Genomic DNA, 11,085 nt, shown 5'->3' with positions numbered 1-11,085 from the left:
CTGAGAACTGAGGAGATGGGTAAAGTAAATTCCAAAGGATTAAAAGCCTTCTAAAGAAAGAAGGGACACATGGACTGAGCACAAGAGTAAGCGGCCAGCATAAAAAGAAAGTAAAAGAAACCAATGTAAACATTACTTTGTTCTTAAAGACCAAGAGATGACAAAGGTGAAAGTTTAGAAAACCTGGGACAATTTTACTCTGCGATCACCCTATAGTTCTGCATCGAGAGCCTTCACCATGTGCTCATGAGAAGACTGGGGGCAGATGAGAGACCAAATAGAGTTCCCTCTTCATGGTTCACAGGCACAAATCCATACTCACCTCTTGAACTTTTTCTTATGTGAATTGAAAGTTGTAAGCCACTGGATAAGAAGCAGGCAAACCTACCTTCTACTGCCAGCAAAGGTAAATGGTAGAAGCAAAAACTGATCCTTCTATCACAAGTCTTGCCTCAAATAACAAGCAACAGAACTCTGCTGAAACAAGGGGGTAAATTATCTGCCACCAGTTCCAGGTGAAGGCACATAGCTTATAACTTCTGATGGAAGTACGGAAGCAAACTTGTCTGCCCTGTGAAACAGCTCAGCTTCTGTTGCTGTAGGGGCAGGGAATTTGCTCCTTGGGCTTTTTGTAATGCTGGAAATTACGTGGCTACCTCTGATTTCATGTGGAGCCTAAGAAGTCAGTGAGATTTCTTTACATTCCTGTTCCATGAGGCATGTGTTAGGAACAAGAGCTGTTTCTTAGATTTTATCATCCAGCTTGAGTTTTAGGCAGGTCCTCTCTACCTGGGTCATAATGATGGGTCTTTCTCAACATCTCTGTTCTCCACCATGACATTCACATTGGTGAATTTGAACCTTGTGATTCATTAAAGGTAACGACCACCACAGCAAAAAAACAAATTTGGCTCAACTACTCTCTGGTTTGACTCAACTCTCCATAGTAATAGACTGACAATAGAAGAGACATGAACTTTTCTAGGCATAGGAACTATCTGTCTCAGTCTCTACATTTCAGAATTCAATAAAAAATGACCATATACACATACGTATATACAAAAATAGCAAGACAATAAAATGAATCTTTGTCAAATGATAAAGCAGACAAGAGAACCAGACACAGAGATGAATTAGATATTGGAACTGATTATCAAAGACTTTTATCATTAATATGTTAAAGGACCCACTGGAAAAGAAGGACATGTATGAATTGTCACCAGAATTTCAGCAGGAATATAGAAACTATAAAAGGTGGCAAAATTGAATACTTAGATTTAAAAAAATACATATCAGAGATGAAGAATTCTTTGTCAGTAGATAGAACACAATAGAGGACAGAATCAGTAAATTTAAAAATAGATCAATAGATATTCTCTACATTGAAATAGAGGAAACAATGAATGGAAAACAAAAACAAAATAGAAGCAAGTATCCAAGAATTGTGGGACAATGTCAAAGGATCTAAACCCTGGGTCCAGTATCTCTTCTTCCCGTCTAACATAATTGAGGAAATTATATTGAGACATTTGGATACTGTACTTGGATAAAGACTGAATTACCAGGCTTCAGTAATCAAGTAGCCAAATTAGGGTCAGTGGGATTTGAGAAGGTCCTGTACGTGTGATTTTTAGGACATTTTCTAAATTTAAATGAAAAACCTTTTTTGTTTTCCCTTTTCTTTACACTTCTTACTGGCTGAAGGTGGGTGTCCTACTGAAGACCTTAGAGCAACACTTTTATAAAAACCTGAGTCCTTGGCACCATGGATTTATCATCTCAATTCTGAACTAATTATGCATGGCCTATTATCTGAGATATAAATAAACATATTTTTCTACAGTAAAATCTTGGATCTTATGCACCGTTCAAAGAAAGATCAGCAACTAATTTCCTAGCAGAAATATATTGGCCCCTCAGAACACATAATTAAGTTAGGGGAAAGGTTGCTTTTAAAAATGTTACACATCCTAAACGTAGAATTTGAGTATTATGATAAATGTCATGATTAGATACAGAAAAATTATGCATCTTTAAAACACTAGACACAAATAGCTAGAGAAGTGAATAATATATCCAAATATGTAGGCAGCATATAAATACCATCAAAAAGTTTATTCTCTGAAGTAATGAATAACTAAATAATTTCAGTCTGTGCAAATACACACTAAAATTATACAAAGCCACTATGAAACACAAACGCTATCAAATGATCCAAATATCATCCCTTGTAATATCCTTACATTTATTCTCAATATAGATTTAAACCAGCGGTTCTCAACCTGTGGGTCACGACTCTTTGGGGGTCGAACGACCCTTTCACAGGGGTCGCCTAAGACCATTGGGAAACACATATATAATTACATATTGTTTTTCTGATTAATCACTATGCTTTAATTATGTTCAATTTGTAACAATGAAAATACATCCTGCATATCAGATATTTACATTACAATTCATAACGGTAGCAAAATTACAGTTATGAAGTAGCAATGAAAATAATTTTATGGTTGGGGGTCACCACAACATGAGGAACTGTATTAAAGGGTCATGGCATTAGGAAGGTTGAGAACCACTGATTTAAACTGTTGTATCAAATTGCCAATAAAATTAATAATTGAGCCTGGCTGTCATGGCTCATTGGTTGAGCACCACCCCATGAATCAGATGGTCATGGTTCAATTCCCCATCAGGGCACTTACCCAGATTTCCAGCTTGATTCCCAGAGGAAGGCATGATGGAGGCAGCCAATCAATGATTCTCTCTCAACATTGATGTTTCTATCTCTCCCTCTCCCTTCTTCTCTAAACTCAATAAAAATATATTTTTTAAAAATTCACTAATAATTGAATTTATAATTTTAATTCTATTTTCTTTATTCAGCCATCCATTGACTCAAAAAAACTGTTGGCTGTTTAGAATATGCAGAACTATACATTGTGCAATACACACATATTTCAAATGTTCTCACGGAGTTGATTGGATTAATTTAAATGTAAATATAGTACACATTAAAGTAACTATGTAATAGAAATTAAAATAAAAACTGTTTTACACTAGTAAAGAAATCAGTAACATTTCTTTTCTGGCTAGATTCCATGAGCAAAGGTATCATCACTGGGCAAAATTGCGTTTTCATAGAATCTAAGAATTGAGGAGGATATTGGAATGGAAAGGTCAAACCAAGAAGTTTGGGAATATAATAATGCTTTTGTAAAAGAAACAGCTACATTATAAGACACAGAAAGAGCACTTATTTGGGTATTGGGAAACCTGACTTCTATTTATTGGTTTTCCAATACTTCTTTCTAATCTTAGAAAACTTATTGTGCCTTAGATTTCTCATTTATGAAAGGAAGGTAAGTTCTAATGGTCTGTGAGTTTTCTTCTCCTTCTTTTATACCATAAATTTATGTTATGCATGGATATGCATCACATGCATGAGCTTAAACCCCTTCTCTAGACCACTGATTCTGAGGGTCCCTATCCTCCCTATATTTTCACCAGATAAATTGTGTCTATCATTCAGCTGCTCTTTTCAATGTTTTGCCATTGGGGGTATTTAAAACCTGATCCATTGAACACTAATAATAAGGATCCAAGAGGCAGGTGGCCAAGAGCAAGGTATGGGGGGGAAGGGGGGAGAGGGATAAATGCTGATGGGGAAAAATAAAATAAGAAAAATAAAAACACTACATAGAGTAAACCTGGTGGAACTACAGTCTTCACTACTGCCATGCCCTGATAAACTGGCTTAACCAGACCCGGAGAGCCCACAAGCTGGTCCTCACACGGATGCTGTAGTAACTTTAAAGAGTCGTAGTTGCAGAAAGTCACAATCACATGTCTGTTGATTTAATCATGACCATCTTAACTTTTATTGGTGCATTCTCAGAATGCTTATGGATGCCACTCAAGTTAGTAAACTGAGGAGGCAAACAATATGAAGTGGGAATAGCAACCCATGCTGCTGTTTTAGATACAAAGAATTTTATTTCAAAATTCAAGTCTTTTATATATAAAGGCACACTCCTCAGAGAAAGGAGTTAGCATATTTTATTACTCCATTTTCAGACACAGCAACACAAGTACAAAGAGATTTCACAACCTGTCAAAATAGGCCAGCATTAGAGTTGGGAATAAAAACAATCCAAATTCTATTAACCTAGAGATGTTGTGTTATTAAAAAATAATGTTGCACAAACAAATGCCAATCTGATTGTAAAATCCCAATGTGAAGAGACTTGTTTTTGAAAAAACCTGAAAAAGGTTGACTAATTCCTTGGTGAAATCCATCCTTTTTTGCAAAGTACAAGAACAACATTGGTGTCTTGAATATTTTAAAAGAGATATTTATCTCTTTATTTATTTACATATGAATTTATAACCTAGTTCATCCCATAAAGGATTTGAGACATCACACATAACTAAAATCACACAATAAAAAGGGATGAGATCAGAGAAAAGCACAAATAAACTAAAAGGAAAATGGTAGTCAAACAGTAAAATAGAGTAGAAGTTAGTACACGATTTTGTGTGGTACAATGCCCCATAATAGTTATGACAGTTCCCTACAAGCCATAACAGCAGGACTCACTTTAGAAATTATTACAAGCCCTGCAGTGGGACAGTGTAAGGGCTGCGATGGGAAATGATTGTACTGCATGAACAATGTCCTCTAAATACATACCTCTAAAGCGCTGTATTTTAGTTTCATGCAAAAAATTTTCTCTATCTAGAATAGAGGTTCTTATTTTGAGGCCCCAAGATGGGCTTCACAGGTGGGTACAGGAATTCTAAAACTGAACACATATTTGGATGTTTGCACATTTTTTGGAGAGAGAATTCATAACTTCTATTATATCCTCAAGGATCTTCAACCTCAAAAGCTCAGTTGCTACTGATATAGAAAAAGTGTTGGTGAACTATTATTTATCTTGCAGTTCTTCATTAGTATTATTTTTAAACTTATTTTTTAACTCAGGTTATGATGTATTAGGGAAAGCAAATTAGTGGCTGGTGTCATTTATATTGGCAGAAGCCTGAAGTACAGGTGTCTTGTTGCCAATTATATACATAATTATACACTTTTAAAACCTTCTGGAGAATGAAAAAATTTATTTCCACAAATTTATGTTTTGCATAGATATGCATCACATGCATGAGCTTAAACCCCTTCTCTTGACCATTGATTCTGAGGGTCCATATCCTCCCTATATTTTCACCAGGTAAATTGTGTCTATCATTCAGCTGCTCTTTCAATGTTTATGCATTGGGGGTATTTAAAACCTGATCCATTGAACAGTAATGATAAGGATCCAAGAAGCATGTGGACAAGAGCAAGGTATAGGGGGGATAAATGTTGATGGGGGAAATAAAATAAGGAAAATAAGAACACTACATAGAGTAAACCTGGTGGGACTACAGTCTGCACTACTGCCATGCCTTTGAGTAGAAGATTGAAAGACATGAAGAAGGATAGTTAGGAAAACTAAGAGAACTAACTCACTATTGACATAGACCCAAGTTATTACATTATTTACATGCAAGAATAGAATTGCATGGGGAAAATAATATACCTATCCCATGGACTGTTTTGAGAATTAAATATCTATTATACATAAAGTGTTATATGTGTGTTTACTATTATTATTACTGTTACTATTCTTAGGATTACTACTATGGATTCTGAATCTATGTAAAAAAGACACTGAATAAACATAGACAAGTGAGATAGTCCCTTTAAATAGCTTTATTTACCTTTCCATAAATGAATAAAATAATTCTACATCATGTAGCATAACTGGTATATAGTTGGCCTAGCATATGATTTGTTTTGGGAGTTTTTCTCACACTAAATAGATCCAACTTTAGTGGTTTAAAACTATAGTCATTTATTATTGCCACCAAGTCTACAATTTGGACAGGTGATTCTTCCAACCTGGCCAGGTTTGGCTGATGGGAAACAAAGCAAGGCCATTGGAGGCACAGGGAGCCTGCGGCACCTATAGCTATAGAAACCACTAGCACAAAGCTCAACTTCTGGCTCAGCATAAATCCTCACAGAGGCCTGTGTATCTCTAGTGTATCCTCTCATGTCCAGCTTCCAACAAAAATGTCTGAAATCATCAAAGGCAAGAACAGCAATCTGCAAAGACAAAGTAATGATTAGAACCTGACTCAGATAGATATAGATGTTAGAATTAACAGGGAATTTAAAATAATTAAGACTAATACGTTAAAGTCTCTAATGAAAAACCTGGACAACCTGCAAAGACAGATGGCTATGTAGGCAGAGAGTTGGAAATTCTAAGAAAGAATCAAAATGAAATTCTATAAATAAAATACACTGTAACATAAAGAACATCTTTGGCTCATTAGCAGGCTCAACAAATGTGCAGAAAGAATCAGTGAGTTCAAATATGAGTTAATAGAAACTTTTCAAACTGAAAGTCAGAGAGAGAAAAAATATAGAAACATAATCCTATATGTGTAAGAATTTTTTAAGGTGTAATATATGGTTAATTGGAATATTAAAAGGAGAATAAAGAGAGTAAAAGAAATATTTGAAGTAAAATATCTGAAGACTCATCAAAATGAATGACAGTAAAATTATTCTAAAGTGAAGGTAAAATGAAGACTTTCTCATCAGGCAAAAACCCAGGGTATTTACCATCAGAAGACCTGTACTGTAAGATTTTTTTTCAGGCAGAAGAAACTGAGACATGCCAGAAACTTGTAACAAGATAAGGAACGGAATGGTATCAGAGAAGAAAAAAATAAAGGTTAAATTTTTAAATTTTTTTCTTACTCTTAATTGACCCAAAAGCAATCTGTTTATTTAAAGTAATAACAATAACAATGAATCTGGTGACTATAGTATGTACATAATTGAAATGAATGAGAACAGTGTCACAAGGGATACAGGGAAGAATTAAAATATGCATGTAGTAGCCTGATCAGTGTGGCTTAGTGGTTGAACATTGACTTATGAACCAGGAGGTCACAGTTACATTCCCAGTCAGGGCACATGCTCGGGTTGTGGGCTCAATCCCCAGTGTAGGGTGTGCAGGAGGCAGCCAATCAATGAGTCTCTCTCATCAGTGATGTTTCTATATCTCTATCCCTCTCCCTTCTTCTCTGAAATCAATAAAAATATACTTTTTTTTAAAAAGTGCTTGTAGTATGCATGAAGCAGAATAGTGCCATTTGACACTATGCTTGGATTAGTTTAAAATGGATATTAAATTAAAATATATATTTAGAAAACCAAAACAATTTTAAAAATAATATAATTTATGCACTAAGAGAGGAGATAAAATGGAGTCAAATAAAATAGAAAACTAAGCACTGGTAACAAAAAACAGTTACAAACATCGTAGATATTAATCTAAATATATCAATTAATTCCTTTAAATGTGAACAGTCTAAATATACAACTAAAAGACAGAGATTGTCAGAGTGGATAAAACAAAAAAAAGACTTAACTATAAGTTAGCTACAAGAAACTTACTTTAAACATAAAGATTCAGATACGTTCAAAGTAAGGGGTTGAGAATGATAAACCACATAACACTAATCAAAAGAAATATGTAATTTCTATATTAATTTTAGAAAAGGAAGAAGTGCAAAGAAAATTATCAGGTATAAAGATAGGCACAGTGTCATAATGAATGAGTCAGTTCTCTAATGTGACATAATGATCTTAAACTTGTATGCACCTAAAAGCAGAGTGTCAAAATATGTGGGGCAAAAACTGATAGAACAGAAAGGAGAAATAGACAAATGCACTATTATAATTGAAGAATCCAATGCCTCTCTATTAGTAATTAAAGATCAAGCAGACAGAAAATCAATAAAGACATAGTTCATAAAAAGAGTGCTATCAATCAGCTTGATCTGATGGCCATTTCTAGATTATTCTACCCAACAGCAGCATAATATGCACTCTTCTCAAACTTCCATTGAACTTTCACCATGGTAATTCATATTCTGATTCATAAATCATACCTTAACAAATTTAACACAAAGCTTGTTCTGAGACACATGGAATTTAACTAGAAACAATTAATTTTAATTAAACTAGAAACTAGTGGAACAACTCCTAAAATTTTACTTTGAACAAAAAACAACATACGTCTAAATATCATATTGGGCAAATAAAAATCTCAAGAAATTAAAATATATTTTAAAAAATGAAAGTAAGCCCTAGGGGGTTTGGCTCAGCGGATAGAGCATCGGCCTGCAAACTGAAAGGTCTCAGATTCGATTCCGGTCAAGGGCACATGCCCAGGTTGTGGGCTCAGTCCCCAGTGGGGGACTTATAGGAGACAGCTGATCCATGATTCTCTCTTATCATGGATGTTTCTATCTCTCTCTCCCTCTTCCTTCCTCTCTGAAATCAATAAAAATATATTCTAAAAAAATGAAAGTAAAATTAGAATTAACATTCTAATTAACATTAGAATTTGTGGGGTGCTTCAATTTTAAGTGGTGCTTAAAGGCACATTCATAGTATTAGGTGCACATATAAGAAAAGTGATCTAAAATCAATAACCTAAACTTTCACTTAAAATTATATCAAAAAGTAACTTAAGCCCAAAAGAATCAGAATAAAAGACATAATACAAATTAAGCAGAAATCAATGAAATTAGAAATGGAAAATATTAAAGAAAATCACCAAAAAAAATTTGTGGTTTTTTAAAGATCTATAAAATTGAGAGACTTCTAAACATAAAAAAGAAAAAAAACTAGAGAAGACACAAATTATAAATATGAGAAATGAGAAAGAGGTCATCACTACTAAACACATGTGCATTAGACAGACAATAGAAGACTACTATAAATAACATATTACTACCATTTTAATAATCTAATGAAATGGACCAATTTCTTGAAAGATGCAAAGCACTTAAACCCACAGAAAGAGAATTAGATAACCTGATAACCTAAACAGCCTTATATCTATTAAAGATATTGAATCAATAATTAATAAGTTTCCAAAATAAAGAAATCATTAGATCCAAATGATTTTACCTTTGAATTCTATAGATTTTAAAGAAGAAATTTAAAAAGACAAAAATTAATGAACTAGTAAGTCACCAAAAGACATGGATAAATCCTAAATGCATAATACGAAGTGAAAGAAGTGGTCTGAAAAGGATACATGATATATTATTCCAATCACATGACACTATAGAAAAGGCAAAACTATAGAGATAGTAAAGAAGATCAGTAATTGACAGGGGGCTAAGAGTGGAAGAAAGGTTAAATATGTGAAGCAGAGATGATTGTTTTAGAGTAGTGAAACTATTTGGGATGATATTGTCAGATATTGCATTGAATTTTTCAAAAGCCATTGAACTTTACAGCACAAAAAGTAAAACTTAATGTACACAAATCTTTTTTTTAATTCTTTATTTACTGATTTTAGAGAAAGAAAAAAATGAGATAGATTTGTTGTTCTACTTATTTATGCATTCACTGACTGTATCTTGTATGTGCCCTGACCAGGGATTGAGTCCATGGCCTTGGCAAATTAGGATGACACTCCAAGCAACTGAGCTACCCAGCGAGGGATTAACGTACACAAATTTTGAGAAATCATGTAAGAGGTCAGGGAAATCTCAGGATGAAATGCAGGATATGACAAAACAATGACTGTATTACAAATATGATAGAAATTCATTGAACCCCTTCAATAATGGTAGTGGAAGAGGATTACAGATCTATGTAACTGCAAGAGGGTAGAGTCTGTAACATTAAAGACAAAAGAAATGTACATAAGAACTCTACTCTAGTTGATAAAATTGATTCCCACTAGGGTATAGGTTAACAATTCTGACACTATTATACATGTATATTGGAATTAAAAATTAAAGTGTTTGTTGGATGGTGGGAATTAGGTTAGAATGGGAGTTTACAAATAAGCAAGGAGGGGAGGCTAGAATGGTCCATGTGATACTGCAATAGAGTTGAACACATTAATATGACTTATGTTTAGCTTAACATAGATAGGAATGGTTACATGTATATGTGTATACTAACATACACAAGTTAGTATACACATATACATTTCCTGCCTATTGGCTGACAGGGCCTAAAAGCATTAAGACTCAGTAACATTTTTCCCATTGATCCCACTTCTAGGAATATATCCCAAGAAACTAGAAACATCAATCAGAAAAGATATATGCACCCCTATGTTCATAGCAGCACAATTAACCATAGCTAAGATTTGGAAACAGCCTAAGTGCCCATCAGCAGATGAGTGGATTACAAAACTGTGGTACATCTACATAATGGAATACTACGCTGCTATAAAAAAGAAGGAATTCTTACCATTTGCAACAGCATGGATGGAACTGGAGAGCATTATGCTAAGCGAAATAAGCCAGTCAGAGAAAGATAAATATCACATGATCTCATTCATTTGTGGAATATAATGAACAACATAAACTGATGAACAAAAACAGATCCAGAGAAAGAGGAGCATCGATCAGACCGTCAAACCTCAGAGGGAAGGTAGGGGAAGGTGAAGGTAAGGGGGAAAGATCAACCAAAGGATGTGTATGCATGCATATAAGCCTAACCAATGGACACAGACACCAGGGGGGTGAGGGCATGAGTGATGGAAAGGGGGGGCAATGGGGGGATAAGGACACATATGTAATACCTTAATCAATTAAGAAAAGAAAAGACTCTAACAATGAGCACACCTAGCATCCTAATCTTGGTTTCTAATACCATTCTCCAACAAAAGGAACCAGAGCTCCTTGGAAAAATAGATAATTCTAGGAGTGGGTTTGTCATATTTCCCCAAAGCAGGAAATACACAAGATGAGCCCGGAGCATTTAGTAGTACCAGAAAGTAAGGAAGTGTTCAACACACACACACACACACACACACACACACACACACACACACTCTAAAAGGGAGGGGGGATGATAAGGAGCTGTTCAAGGACATAGAAGACAAATAAAAGGGCTTTTAATGGCCACACCTGAGGTAATTTGAGCAATAAAATAAAGTAGTATTGGATGATAACTCAAAATATAAAATAAATATTCATGGGTCTATTTTG

The 11,085-nt window shown here is 34.5% G+C and overlaps 1 long non-coding RNA gene across 1 annotated transcript; it reads left to right on the top strand.

Annotated features, from left to right (window-relative positions):
* The first annotated feature begins 3,598 nt into the window (after nucleotides 1-3,598).
* On the top strand, nucleotides 3,599-10,780 carry LOC106724325. The gene is made up of 3 exons (XR_001360081.1): nucleotides 3,599-3,609; nucleotides 7,105-7,108; nucleotides 10,701-10,780. It is a non-coding gene; the product is annotated as an uncharacterized LOC106724325 (long non-coding RNA).
* The last annotated feature ends 305 nt before the right edge of the window (nucleotides 10,781-11,085 follow it).

The sequence above is a fragment of the Myotis brandtii genome, unplaced genomic scaffold, assembly GCF_000412655.1.
Source record: "Myotis brandtii unplaced genomic scaffold, ASM41265v1 scaffold8, whole genome shotgun sequence".
Lineage (NCBI taxonomy): Eukaryota > Metazoa > Chordata > Mammalia > Chiroptera > Vespertilionidae > Myotis > Myotis brandtii.
This window is presented reverse-complemented; position numbering and strand designations above follow the sequence as displayed.